The sequence below is a fragment of the Pinus tabuliformis genome, chromosome 9 (genome assembly GCF_031772625.1).
Source record: "Pinus tabuliformis cultivar Carrire ecotype Pingquan chromosome 9, CPIR1, whole genome shotgun sequence".
In the NCBI taxonomy this organism is placed as follows: domain Eukaryota; kingdom Viridiplantae; phylum Streptophyta; class Pinopsida; order Pinales; family Pinaceae; genus Pinus; species Pinus tabuliformis.
Genome location: NC_142307.1, coordinates 988,470,118 through 988,484,298, shown reverse-complemented (window position 1 = coordinate 988,484,298; position 14,181 = coordinate 988,470,118). Strand labels below are relative to the sequence as shown.

Genomic DNA, 14,181 nt, shown 5'->3' with positions numbered 1-14,181 from the left:
ATCCTGTGTTCTTGTGATGTTGCATTAATTGGTATGGTTAATTTGATGTTTTATTTTTACTCTTAATTTTCTGTCAAGTAGCCTTAATGGCGTGTCAGAAAGAACAATATTATTTAAGGCCCTTGTTCTTGATCTTTAGAAAGAGATGAGAGAAGTTATTTGTAACCACTAACCAGTATATCAACATTGAAAATGGAAGAATACCAACAATGTTAGATTATCTCTTGCCTGTGGGGTACATGGCATCTTATGATTGTACTCTAGATTAAATATCCAACAATCCATCTTTCTTTTTTGGTTGATATGGCTAATTGAGCCAGCGTAAGGATCTGGGATCCCCTCCAAGGCAATCCCCTCACCATCTATACAATTCATATGACACCATCTATACAATTCATATGACAACTGCAGCGACCCAACTGTGCCCTTGTTGCAGCCGTCATTAAAAGCAGATTCTCTGGCATCTGTCCAACAATAAAACCTGTTCACAAAGATGAATGCCTACATTGTTGGCATCCTTGTGCCTGTGCTGCTGTCATTCGTGTTAAGGAACAGAAGAAAGGGAAAGCTATATGGAGTGCCTGAGGATGTGGACGGGGATGGTGGTTTTGCAACCCGACACCATCACAGTTCTTCCTTAGTTGAAACGACGTGGGAAGGAGCTTCAACTCTTGTGGACCTCTTTGAGAAAGCATGCAAAAGATGTGCACAAATGCGCTTACTCGGAACCGGAACGCTGATTAGTAGAGAAAAGAAAGTCATTGAAGATGACAGGAGTTTTGAAAAGCTATATCTGGGAGATTATGAGTGGTTAAGTTATGGGCAAGCACTCTAGTGCGTTTGTAACTTTGCATCAGGTTTGATAGAACTTGGTCATGAAAAGAGAGTGTGTTTCCATTTTTGCTGAAACTCTATCAAAATGGTTCATTGCCTTGCAAGTGAGTTGACAATCTAGCATCATTTGTAATAGAAAATATTGTTTTTTAAAACCCACTACTACATCTAGGGGGTTTTAAGACAATGTTTGAGTCAATTGTCTTAATTTGAGACAAAAAAACTTGTGTATTGTTTTAAATATTGTCTCTAAATATAATGTCTCAAAATATAATGTCTCAAAAATTTGTCTCTATAAAGACAAGAATTATTGTCTATTAAGAGACAATTTAATTTGTCTCTCTAGAGACAGTTTCATTTGTCTCTCTAGAGACAATTACATTTTTGTCTTTTTAGAGACAATAGCTGAAATTAAAACTGCCCATAATTCAAACTATTGTCTCTCTAGAGACAATATAAAAAATTATTTAAAAAATAAATAAATGTCCATAATTGTCTCTCTAGAGACAATATAAAAAAATATTAAAAAAAAATAAATGTCCATAATTGTCTCTCTAGAGACAATATAAAAGTTATTTAAAAAAAAATAAATGTCCATAATTCAAAATGTTGTCTCTAGAGACAATATAAAAAATTATTAAAATAAATAAAATAAATGTCCATAATTCAAACTATTGTCTCTCTAGAGACAATATAAAAAATTATTTAAAAAAAAATAAATGTCCATAATTGTCTCTCTAGAGACAATATAAAAAATTATTTAAAAAAAAATAAATGTCCATAATTCAAACTATTGTCTCTCTAGAGACAATATAAAAAATTATTTAAAAAAAATAAATGTCCATAATTGTCTCTCTAGAGACAAAATAAAAAATTATTTAAAAATAAATAAATGTCCATAATTCAAACTATTGTCTCTCTAGAGACAATATAAAAAATTATTTTAAAAAAATAAAATAAAATCATTTTGAATGTTCTTTCAAAGTAGTTTCACATTCAAAGTTCACAAATAGTACTCGTGTATGAGAGAAACCACCACAGAAATTGATGTCTAATAGAAACCAGCACATATGGGTTATTAATTATGCCGTAAGGCGTTCCCCTTTGAAATCAACTCTCCTCTTGCCCACCTGTCATTATTGTGGACCATAAGATTATGTGTTAGATGATTGAAAGAGGTTCAACCATTCGATCAGGGAAAGTTGTTATAACAGCTCATATTCTAAGGGTTGTTATAGCCTAGGTAGCCCACTGAGCTTATGTTATTTCATCTTTATATTCCCTGTCCTCATGTTATTTAATCAGAAACTCCATTTTGTTGGCCCTGCGGTCATGATGCAACAAAGTTCGAGTACAAAGAGGGTCCCAAGGGGCCTGAAAACTAGTGGAAGCTCAACGATGAATGCTGGCCCTGCGGTCACGAGATGCAACAGTCTCCAATCGATGTTGCTCTCAGTCTCCGATCGATGTTGTGAAGAGAAACGCCACATTTTGTCGGGAGATCAGCCCGCTACAGAGAAGCTATGACCTTGCACTTGCAACCTTCGTCAACAAGGGCCACGACATCATGGTTACTAATGCATCTTTCTTTTAAAGCTTTTGCCATCTATAGAGGTTTCAGGTTGATTCACTCTTACACCTATGGTTCTGTTGCATTCGATTCACTCTTACACCTATGGTTGTGTTGCATCAGGTGAACAGGACGGAATACCCGACAGTTAGATAAATGTTGAAAGATGCATACTAAATCAATGTCATTTGCATACGAAAAGCTTCACATTGTATCAATGCCATTGGCACCACCCGACAGAGTACACTATCAATCAATGGAGAGTAGTACAATCTCAAAACCCTCTTTTCGATCATTGCTACACTAAATTATACTCTGCAATTTACACGGTTGCTCAACAGTTTGGAATTGAAACAGGTATCCGCTAGAAATCCATCTGGTGCACAATCAGAGGACGGTGAAATTGCTAATTGATGTTTAATGAGATGTAGAATTTAGAAGATGCCTGATTCTAATAACAGTTAGATGAAATGACTTAGTTAGAGCAAGGAACTCTGAAAAGAAAAGATTCCTTCAAGAATTAGTGTTACATTTATTACAACAAATCTCTTGCATGACAATAGGAAGATAAATGTTATTGCATTAAGAATGGAGAACCAGTGTGTATGTAATTAAGTGTCAACTTAACTGTAGATGTATTAACATAGAAAATAATAGAACCTCAAAGACCGCTAAACAAGAACATTTCAAAGAAAGCATCAAATTGTTGAAAAAACATCCTCTTAGGAAACCTAACTGAGGAATTTGGGCAAGAGGGTGTTGGTATTTTGGATGGAACACCATTTGAAACTCTCAGGGGCAGTATTAATTCCATTGCAAGCAGAGTATCTACTGGGAATGGACCCAAACTGGAGGTCAAACCCACATCTGGCGAGGGTGCAACTCATGGAAACAACCCGCAATTCGGGATTGAGTCCTTTAATGACCACTAAATTAAAACAATGTTGAAAGCACAGTAGTTAGGGAAGGTAGTTGTTACCTTGAATGGGGAAACCTGGGTGAACTGTCTCAAGCCAAGCCAGAGGTATCAAGACAGAGGGTTAGCAGACTCAACCCTAATAGTAAGGGAAAAACTGCCATCAAATGGAAACCCAAAAGAGAAAGAAATAGTCTAAAGGAAGTCGTTACACAATACCATCACACAATACCATCCTAAGGTGGTAGCAAAACGCCATTCATCCTCTATGAATTTACCAAGCAACCGGTGGCTTTACCCAACAACATAATTTATGAAATTAGGAAACATATATACATATCTGAACAACCCTTGTGACAAATAGTGGCACTATCACTCAAACAATTCAAGTGTTCATTCAATTATGACCAAAGGGCATAAAAGTCCTTAATACATTTGACCTCAGATAGTTCTGGTACAAACCCTCATCAAACACCATGTGTGTGGAGCTGTAGGGTTAAAAAAAAAACAAAGCGCAGCAAAAGAATTAACTAGATATAAGTCAAAAGGATTGGAGAGAATTCTCCCATGAAACCGACACAGGCCCATAGCTTCTGAAGGTCGTCAATCACTCGAACTGTAACAACAAAACAAATCCATACGGATGCCACCCTGGGAGTGTAGAAGCAGCTTGACCGGATGACTGCCCAAGCCGGCGAAGTTGGTGGTCGCCCTGCTAACCTGAAGATGCAAGAAGGGTTGCAAGTTAGATACTAGCCATCACACAATACCATCCTAAGGTGGTAGCAGAACGCCATTCATCCTTTATGAATTTACCAAGCAACCGGCGGCTTTACCCAGCAACATAATTTATGAAATTAGGAAACATATATACACATCTGAACAACCCTTGTGACAAATAGTGGCACTATCACTCAACAATTCAAGTGTTCATTCAATTATGACCAAAGGGCATAAAATTCCTTAATACATTTGACCTCAGACAGTTCTAGTACAAACCCTCATCAAACACCATGTGTGTGGAGCTGTAGGGTTAAAAAAAAACAAAGCACAACAAAAGAATTAACTAGATACAAGTCAAAAGGATTGGAGAGAATTCTCCCATGAAACCGACACAGGCCCATAGCTTCTGAGGGCCGTCAATCACTCGAACTGTAACAACAAAACAAATCCATATGGATGCCACCCTGGGAGTGTAGAAGCAGCTTGACCGGATGACTGCCCGAGCCGACGAAGTTGGTAGTTGCCCTGCTAACCTGAAGATGCAAGAAGGGTTGCAAGTTAGATACTAGAGATATATCCAAAAATAAATAAAAGAACAAAAAAATATAGATAAGCAGATACTGATGAAGGGAACTGCACTAACCCCATTACTTGTGACAAGTAGTATTTGAAGAAACCCCATACAGGAAGACAATGTATGAGGGACCGCAAATTGGCACTCAAGTGGTATCCGGAGTGAGGAGGAGTGGAGGGATCGTGGTGTATCAAACAAACAGAGGCCTCACGCTCCTCCCACCGGAGGAAAACCACAATGTGACAAGCAGGTTGCAGAGCCTCGATACGCAGTGAGGAATTGAGGAAATGAACCTTGTGCGCAGCGACCCGGCAGCCAAGACTCTAACTCCTTTGCAAATGGTCCTAGTCGTCAGATGAAGGTAGAATGAGGCCATCGTTGGATCATCTCCGCGTGGCGGTAACAGAGGTGCACACCTAGGGATAAGCAAGCCTCGAGGTGCGAGGTTCACCCAGTACAATAAGGGTTAATACGACATTCATATTAGACTGTGAACGCAATAAAAACCAACGTTTAAATATTAAAATAAATCAATACAATAAAAACCAAAGTTTAAACACTAAAATAAAACAATCACATCTTTGCTTATGGAGCCAATCTGTGTCTAACCCATGAATATCAATGTCCTTTCAAAACTTAATATAATTCAATGCTGCAGTACAGTGGGCATGACTCGCCATATGGAAAATCCACGTTTCGGAAATGGAATCGGGGAGGCTGCCCGAAGTCTGAGTGCATTTATCACACTTACTGTTCACACGCCTTGGTTAGGGAATATAATACAGCTAAATAGGTGCAGTACGCTAACAAACGATGTTATACAAACTTCCCATAGTTATTATCATTCAGCGTATTTTTTTTTCTAGTTAAAACTAATCTATTATATACATAAACAAAATTCAGTTACATCATTTCAAGACAGAAAGAACCAGATGCCTGTAATGGCAGCTTGGAACAACTAAGACTACTATGTCCGAGGACTTAACTAGACCAAAAATAAACCAGCCCTCGCAGGGGCGCCAACAGAATATCAGGATAATCCCGCGCAGGGGAAAACAAACACATCCCACCCAAAGAACAAGAGCCCGGTACCCAAGACCCACACAAAGACAGTTTGCCGACATAACAAGAACTTGAGACCAAAAAATAAACAGAGCAGCTGGAGAGGTCGAAAGGCTAAACAGAAGTGTCATAGAGACTTGGAACGATGGCGCCGCTATTTGTCCGGTTCCTCCTCGACCACCCAGCACCACCCATATTCTGCCACCTTCGTTGCAGTGGGAGCAGTTTCCATGTTGGCATCTTCGCCTGTGCTGATCACCTCCTTCTGAGCCAGAGGGCGATTTGAGACCTCCTCTGGTGTAGCCGTAGGCGTTTCCATGACTGTCTCTGAGCCTTCAGCAGGCCGCTTCCCGCGATCATCAAGAGAGTCGCTGCCGTCCTGTGAGTCTTCGATGAAGAGAACCGAGACATGGGCACTGATCCTGGGGCGGTTCATAGAACTATTGAAGTTGAAAATGGCAGAGCCGAAGGCGGGCGTTGAAGCAGAATCAGGAGCACTTGAGTCCAGGAATTGACTGGACTGAAGGGGGTGGGCATCACGGGAACGATGACAATTGCAACGGCAGCAATGGGGATAGGAAGCTTCTACAGGAGGGCGAGAAGACCCCCCACGGGAGGTGTCGTGACGGCTGAGCATACGTTGTCTAGGCCTGACCATAATTGTAGGGTCCGAATGGAGAATACACAGCGCGTGATTGAGGAACAAACCAGACCAGGGGATACCACAAACCGACGGTGAATTGACCCGGACGGAAAGATAGCCTCTTGGAGCTGCTCGCAGCTCCAGGGGTTGCATAAACATACCCTGGGGACGAACCATGAACATACCCTGAACCAGCGCAGTAAGATCCAACCCCCCATTGCTTTTGACATGGTTGCCGCCACCTCGAAACCCGTTCGCCATTACTGCGACCTCCATGCGAGCTGAAGCGCCGGACAGTGCATTTAAGCGATTCTGGAGAGTGGCAAACATTTCATTCCCTAGCGGCCACAGACAGGCCAACGCCCATGTGCTTCCCTTGCGACGGCGCGTGGCTGGCATGTGGCCCCAATTAAATGCACGTCCCATCCAAGCTGTCACCCGCATCCGGGGGAGCCACATCTCTTTGGAGCAGACGAGTGCATTCCTGTGCTTGATCATGATTTGATATGATATCTAGTTTCCCAGTGAGTAGAGAATTCTCATTCTCCACCCCTATATTGGCCAGGAGGTTAGCGATCTTGTTGCCTTCCCTTTTTATGTGATTAAAGGTGATGGCCCTATTGCTGTGGAGCGCTTGCTCTAAGGCTTTCAGTCTCGCTTTGAGCCTCCAACTGGTAGCTATTTTCCTTGCATGAGATCCATTTAGGAGATGCTTGGCCATATTTATAAGAATCTGGGAGTCTCCTTCCACTTCCAGGGGTAGGAAATTGTGTTTCCATGCGAGAAGGAGTCCTTTCCAGAGTCCCTCTAACTCAGCCGAGTTGTTGGTATCCCACCCGATGTTCCCAAAGTAGAGCAGTAGGGGTGTGCCTTCGTGATTCCTTATAATTCTTCCAAAGCCTGAAATTCTAGGATTTCCTTTTGAGGCCCCATCAAAGTTAAGCTTGAAGGTGTGCTTTGGGGGGGAAGTCCAGGAGACTTTTTTAAGGTTGTTGCCATTAGAAGGGCTGTTATTATGAATTCCTTGAGGAAGATGCATTTGCCAGTTTTCTAAAATGGCTTTCTCATTGTCTAGAGTCGGAAAGTCCTTCTCAGTCCATGAGCGGAGCAACAACGTCTCTTTGAGATTCCCACAAAACGTACTCCAGATACTATCTATCGAAGATCACTGATATTTGAATATGCGCTTGTTCCTTTCCTTCCATATGCTCCATAGGAGGAGCCCTGGGATTATGTTCCATAAATGGTTGAGAATTTCACTTTTGTAAGTATCCTGTTGCCAATGACGTAAAGAGTTGGTGATATCGCCCTCCTGTCTGCATCTTCTTTGACATCTGAAGCTAGCCTTTTCCCATAGTTGATTGGCTAAGGGACAGGAGTCCAGGAGGTGTTGGAGAGTTTCCTCATGGGAATTGCAATTAAAACAGATGGAGGGGCCATGAAAATTTCTGCGCCTGAGTTTATCCCATGTGAGGATTCTCTGATGTCCCACCAACCAAAGGAAGTAGGAGACTTTGGGCCATGATCCTAACCCCCATATTTTGCTCCAAATTGGGTCAGGGGGAGTAGGGTTATTGCTTATGATTTTGTAGGCCTCAGATGTAGTGAAGGCTCCCTTAGGCTGATACCCCCATCGTAGAATGTCTCTTCCTTCGTCAAGTATGATGCTTCTTTTACACAACTCCCTTTCCAGCTCCTCAATGATTTGGTGATTTTCAATTGTGATTAAATAGATGTCGTGTTTCCATTTCCTAAAGCCTTGCTCTGTCTCCAGGGTCCAATAATGCCGAATCTTATCTTGCTGCTGCTCCTCCCCAATGAAGTTCAGAGGTGAATTAAGAAAACGACTGAGTTGTGACATTTGGTTCCAAGCATCTGTCCAGAATCGAGCAGTTCTACCATTTCTTACTTCCTAGAAACTATGATGCTGTATCAGCTGGAAGTTTTGTTTGGCCACATTCCAAATTAGTGAGCCTTTGTCACTGGGAGTGAACTTGATGAGCTCCTCCTGGGGTCTGTGATTGGCGTATTTGGCCATCCAGATTGTGGCCCAAGGTTTTTCTGGGTTAGAGAGCCATTGCCACCAGATTTTTGCGCTCATGATAGTGTTGCTGTGCTCGGGGTCTCTAAGACCAATGCCCCCTTTTTCTTTGGGCATGCATATAGTGGTCCATTTCACGAGGGCCCATTTGCGATTTGTTGCCGTGTTTCCCCATAGGAAACCTCGCTGAAGAGCCCTAATTCTTTTTAGAACCCATTTTGGCGCCACTAGGATTGAGAATAAGTATAGCGGCATTGCCTGAAGAACTAACTTTATGAGCACTACACGACTGGCCAAGTTCAGAGCTCTGTGCGTCCAGAGGTTGAGATGGGATTCGAGCTTCTCAATGAGAGAACGCCAGGAGGAGTGCTTGATGGCTGAGGCAGAAAGGGGGGCTCCAAGGTAATGAGAGGGGAGAGATGCAATGGGGAAACCCAAGATTCGAGCAACAACTGTCTTAATGACAGAAGGGGTGTGAAAGAAAAAGATCTGCGATTTGGAGCTATTGATGTTGGTTCCGGAGGCTTCAGAGAAGTCATTGAGCAGGGCTTTAAAGCAGGAGGCTTCCTGGACAGAAGGGTAGCCAAAGAGCATGGTGTCATCAACAAACTGCTGATGGGATATGGCTGGGGAGTGGTCGATGGAGAGACCTTTTAGCCGTTGAGAGAGGAGGGCTTGTTTAATGTGACGACCTAAGCCTTCAGCCATTAAAACAAAGAGGAAGGGGGAGAGGGGATCACCTTGCCTGATTCCACGGGATGGTTTGAAGGGGCGTGAAGGGATCCCGTTCATGAGAATGGAGAAGAAAGAGGAGGAAATGAGACTCATGATCCATCGGATCCACATGGGGCAGAATCCAAAGGCAATTAGCATTTGTTGTATGTAGGTCCAACTAAGCTTATCAAAAGCTTTAGAAAGATCAAGTTTTAGAATCATACCTGCCTAATTGGACTGCTTGAGGGAGCGTATGATCTCATGCGAGAGGATAATGCCATCCATTATCTGTCTCCCCTCTACATATCTCGATTGTTCTGGAGAGATGAGCAGTGGCAAGAGGGGCTTTAACCTGTTGGCGATTACTTTGGAGATGACTTTGTATATGACATTGCAAAGAGCAATCGGCCTGAATTTGTCCGGGGTGATTGAATCCGCCTCTTTTGGTATAAGGGCAATGAAGGTAGAATTGAGTGAGGGAAGTAGCCAATGCAGAGCTCTCGACTCCTCTACAACTTGCCATACCTCCTCTTTTATCAGCTCCCAGAAAGCGTGAAAGAAAGTTGTGGTGAAGCCGTCCGGGCCAGGGGCTTTTCCATCCTTGAGCTGTGACATGGCCGTGTCCACCTCCTGAGTAAGGATAGGGCGGAGGAGAAGTTCATTATGTTCCTCCGTGATTAACTTTGGCACATTGTGTGTAATTCTATCTATAGCAGGTCGCCTGTCTGCATCGGGCTCTAGATGAACTTGCTTGAAGTGATGAAGGAACTCCTCCTCAATTTCCTCATGTTGTTCTGCTTTTGCCCCTCCTTGTTTTTGAATGAAAGGGATGTTATTGTGCATTCTTCGTTGAACCGTGGTTCGATGGAAGAATTTGGTGTTTCACTCGCCCTCTTTCAGCCATCTGATCCTAGACTTTTGCTTCCAGTATATCTCCTCCTGCTTTCTCCTCTCCTCCAGCTGGTTGTGGATGCGCTGCTCCTGCTCCAGGGTTCCCTCAGTGTGACCCTCTGTGCTTATTTTTTGTTGGAGATCTGCCATTTCCTTATTTAAGTGATGTTGCGCCTTGAAGATGTCTCCAAAGGTCTCACTGTTCCACCGCTTTAGATGGCTTTTTAAGTATTTGAGTTTCTGTTGGAACTGGAACATCTTGGAGCCTTCAGGCGGAGTGAAGGTTGTCCAGGTTGTTTTTACAAAGTCTTTGAAAGATGGATGAGTGAGCCAGAACTCTTCGAAGCGAAAGGGTCTTCTGATGGAGTTGCCTGGTCATTGCCATTGGAGGGCAATTGGCCAGTGATCCGAGCCTGAGTGGGGAAGAATGGCAGCTGTGATGTCTCCTCCTAAGTGAACCGAATTATCTGATATGAGGAAACGATCCAATTTGGAAGCAATTTGATGCTTTCCTGCTCTTCCATTGCTCCAGGTGAAAATGCCACTGCAAAAATGTAAATATATAAGAGAGGTGTTCTGGATGAAGTCTTTGAAATGGGTTTTTTCCTGTTCCAATCTGTTTCTTCCCCCAATCTTTTCCTCCAACTTAGTGATCATGTTGAAATCCCCTCCGATAATCCAAAGAGGATGCCTCCTATTGTTGTTCAGAGCTTCTATGGTGTTGAGAAGAGCTATTTTGTTTCCTGCTTCTTGTGGGAAATAGACATTTGAGAGGTTTCCATGAATATTGGTGCCTAAAATGTGGAAGGCAGCTTGGATGAGGTGGTGAGAGGCGTGGAAATCAGAGAGTGTAAGTGCTTGTGTGTTCCATGCAATGGCAAGCCCCCCTGATGCTCTAGATGCATCCACTGCCACCGATTGACAACCTGGCCATGCTTTAGAGAGAATACTGCCTAGTGTAGAGCTGTTACACTTGGTTTCCTGGAGAAAGCATAGTTGCGGCTTTTCCATTTTTATCATGTTTTTTAGCATTCTAAGTTTTCCTGGGCTATTGAGCCCCCTTAGGTTCCATGATATGAGCTTCATGATTCACTGTTTGTAGAGGGTTTATAGTACTTCGTCAATTTAGCATACCTGCCTGAGTCCACCAGGATTTTTCCTACCGCTATTGTTCGTTGGAGATCAGTTTTTCTTCCCCTCTTTTTGGAGTCTTTTGGGGGAAGGCCTCCATCCCATAGACTTCCTGGCTGGATGCCCAACTCTTGCTGCTGGTAAGCCCTTGAGTTGACCACTTCCAGTTTGTTGAGCTGAAGCTCAGGGATACTGTCGAAAGCCTTATTTTTGCATGCTACTTCTAGTTCTAAAATGTCTAGTCCATTCAGATCTATAATTTCTGGTTCTTCATCCATCTGTTGCACCTGACTGTTTCCTTCAGTGGAAACATCTAAGCTTTGGAGGGGGTCTCAAGTTCCATCTACGTCCATTCATTGTCTTTTTCTGCTGGTTCCTTTCGACCTTCCTTGGGGTTCGCCAGTGCAACTTTAGGGGTTTGATGATCAGAGTGGGAGGCTGAGAAAGGAGGCTGGGAGGAGGAGGAAGGGGGAACGGAGCTGGGCTTGGAGAACTGGATTTTCTCTTCCGAGGTCTGAGCTAGAATTTCAAATCTATTCCTCATAGCATGGTTGGGGGCTTTGTCTTGATGGGGCTTTTTCCCGGTTGAAGGTTTTTTATGCATTCTCTTGCAGCTAGGAGCTTTGGTGAAGCCATCCTGTGTCAAGGAATCAGAGGGTTCAGGAGCATTAGCTTTGGCATTTAGGGGACAGTCCCTGAATAGATGCCCGAGAGCGTGGCATTTTCGACATCGAAAAGGGACATGTTCATAATCCAAGGGTTGAATCCATTTATTGTCACGATGAGAGAGACTTACTGATTCTGGCAGGGCTTTGTCCAGGCACATAAAGACGCAGATGCGAGCATAGGAAGTGTATCTACGCATTTTTGTTTCTTCTGTTGCTTTTATGTATTCCCCTAATCCATTTCCAATGTCTTTGAGAATGTCTTCATCCCAGTATTCATCTGGAAGAGAGTACATTCTTATCCAGACTAGCGCCCAGGTGAGGTCTTCCTTGTCCAGATCAAAACTTGCTATCCATTCCCTTAAATACAGACCAGCTGAGTTGAAAAATTAAGGCCCTTCACCCAGGATTATGTATTTGTCCTCAAGGCAAAAGAAAATTGTTGTGAAGAAGCCTTTCAGTCCTAGCTGCAGAGTCACATCTCCTTTGGGTTTCCATTTCGCTGCAATCCACCCATATAGGGCTTTTTCTGACGGCCAGAACCCGATAAATTTCCCAATGAGGGCATGATCCCTCATGTATTGGATTCGTTCATCTATCTTCTGTCCCGGCAGCTCTATTCTGGGCCGTTCGGTGGCTATTGGTTTGCATGTAGTGGAAGAGACATTCGAAACTTCCTCTGGTTTGTCCTTCCTTCCATGCGTGACCCCAAGCTTGTCTCCCTGACTGCCTATCTCATTGTGCCTGTATTGTTGCAGGTTCTCCTTGTTGATCACTTCCTCATCAACAGAGCCAAACAGAATCGTCCGTTCAGGTCCTTGCTGCGAGGAGTTTACTTTGGGGGAGGGCGTTGACGCCTCCCCCTGGGGTGAGTCCATTGTCCTTCGATAGAACCCTGAGTTGCTTAGTCGAAACAGAGCTAGAGGTCAGGCCCGTGATGGTAACCTGATCTGTGCAGACTGCACCGTCTGTATTGTGGTCAGAACCCTAGCAGTCGAATGACCTTTCTTTTCCATTATCATTCAGCATATGATGTAAATTTATACATTTAATTATTCTTTCACTTACATAAAATCGCCAACTCAGACATTGTAATAAATAAATAGATAAAACTTAATTTTCTTATATAATGCGTAATATATTTCCCGTTAATTATTAAAAATAGAAATCTATTTTTAATAGATCATATTTAAAAAAAAAGTTTGTTGATATTATTGTTAAATAAATTTATCATATTCAAAATGGTTTTAAAGTTTGTAGATAGTTTTACTCTTATATGAATTTATATTTAATATTTGAGAAATAAATTTATGGATATGTGGACATTTAGGGAGCAAGATACTTGAAACATTTTTTTTATATTTAGATTTTTGAGATTTTGTTATTGTAAATAATAACAAATTTTATATTATATTTTTGTCCATCATGTAATAATAACAAATTTCATATATTATTTTTTTCAATATTTTTTTTATGACTATTTTAAATTAAAAATGGTTATAACATTTTAAGTACTATAGATCAATGTTGAAGAATTTGTGTTTTTTTTCCACTTCCAAACAAAAAAAAATTGAATATTTATAAGATGTATACTCCCAAATAATTTCCCATATTAGTTTTTAATCCGAATTCGAACTTGATAACTATGCTTAATTTAATACTAATAATAATCCATACACCCATAATCATGTGTTTGGTTCATTAATTTTTAAGAAATCTAAACTCTTCTGACGATAAAGTGGGAAGTTATCTAACAAGATTCTTGGTATTAAGAGAATCAATTTTATTATAATATCAAATTTTAAATTCACAAAATTATTTTTCTTTTCAATTTTTTTTTTCAAATTATTTGGTTAAACTTTAAAATAAAGAAGATTCTCATAACATTATTCAATTCATACATTATTATTATTTTATTTTAATAATGATAAATCAACATATGCATAAATAAATAATTATTAATTATGAATACCAATTAATTGTTATGGCAAATTAATAAAAAAACTATTTAATTATAATATTTCATCATTTTAATTATAATAAAATTTATTATTTATAAAAAAAAAATGTCTTACTCAAAACCATATCATTTTATTAATTTTGCAGAGACATCCCAAAAAAAATTTCAAGGAGAGAATGAAATTGGGACAAATATATGACCAAACACATTAGCCTATAATATATGATGTATTCAGTGTTTTATTGTTGCTTGAACTACGTGCAACCCCCCTCCACCCCCCACCACCATAGCGCAGTCGGCCCAGGGTGTAAGGGTCGATTCTGGGAATCGACCCTCACCCCTTGGGCCCGTTGGGATGGGGGGTTGGAGCCGAATTTTTTTCCTGAAAAATAACATATGATAAAAAATAAACACCAGTAAAGAAACAAAATTGCATAAAATTTTGACTTTTTCCTTC

General features: G+C 41.3%; 1 pseudogene; it reads left to right on the top strand.

The window, feature by feature from the left end:
* Positions 1 to 493: 493 nt before the first annotated feature.
* On the top strand, positions 494 to 835 carry LOC149152045 (long chain acyl-CoA synthetase 8 pseudogene; annotated as a pseudogene).
* Positions 836 to 14,181: the final 13,346 nt, after the last annotated feature.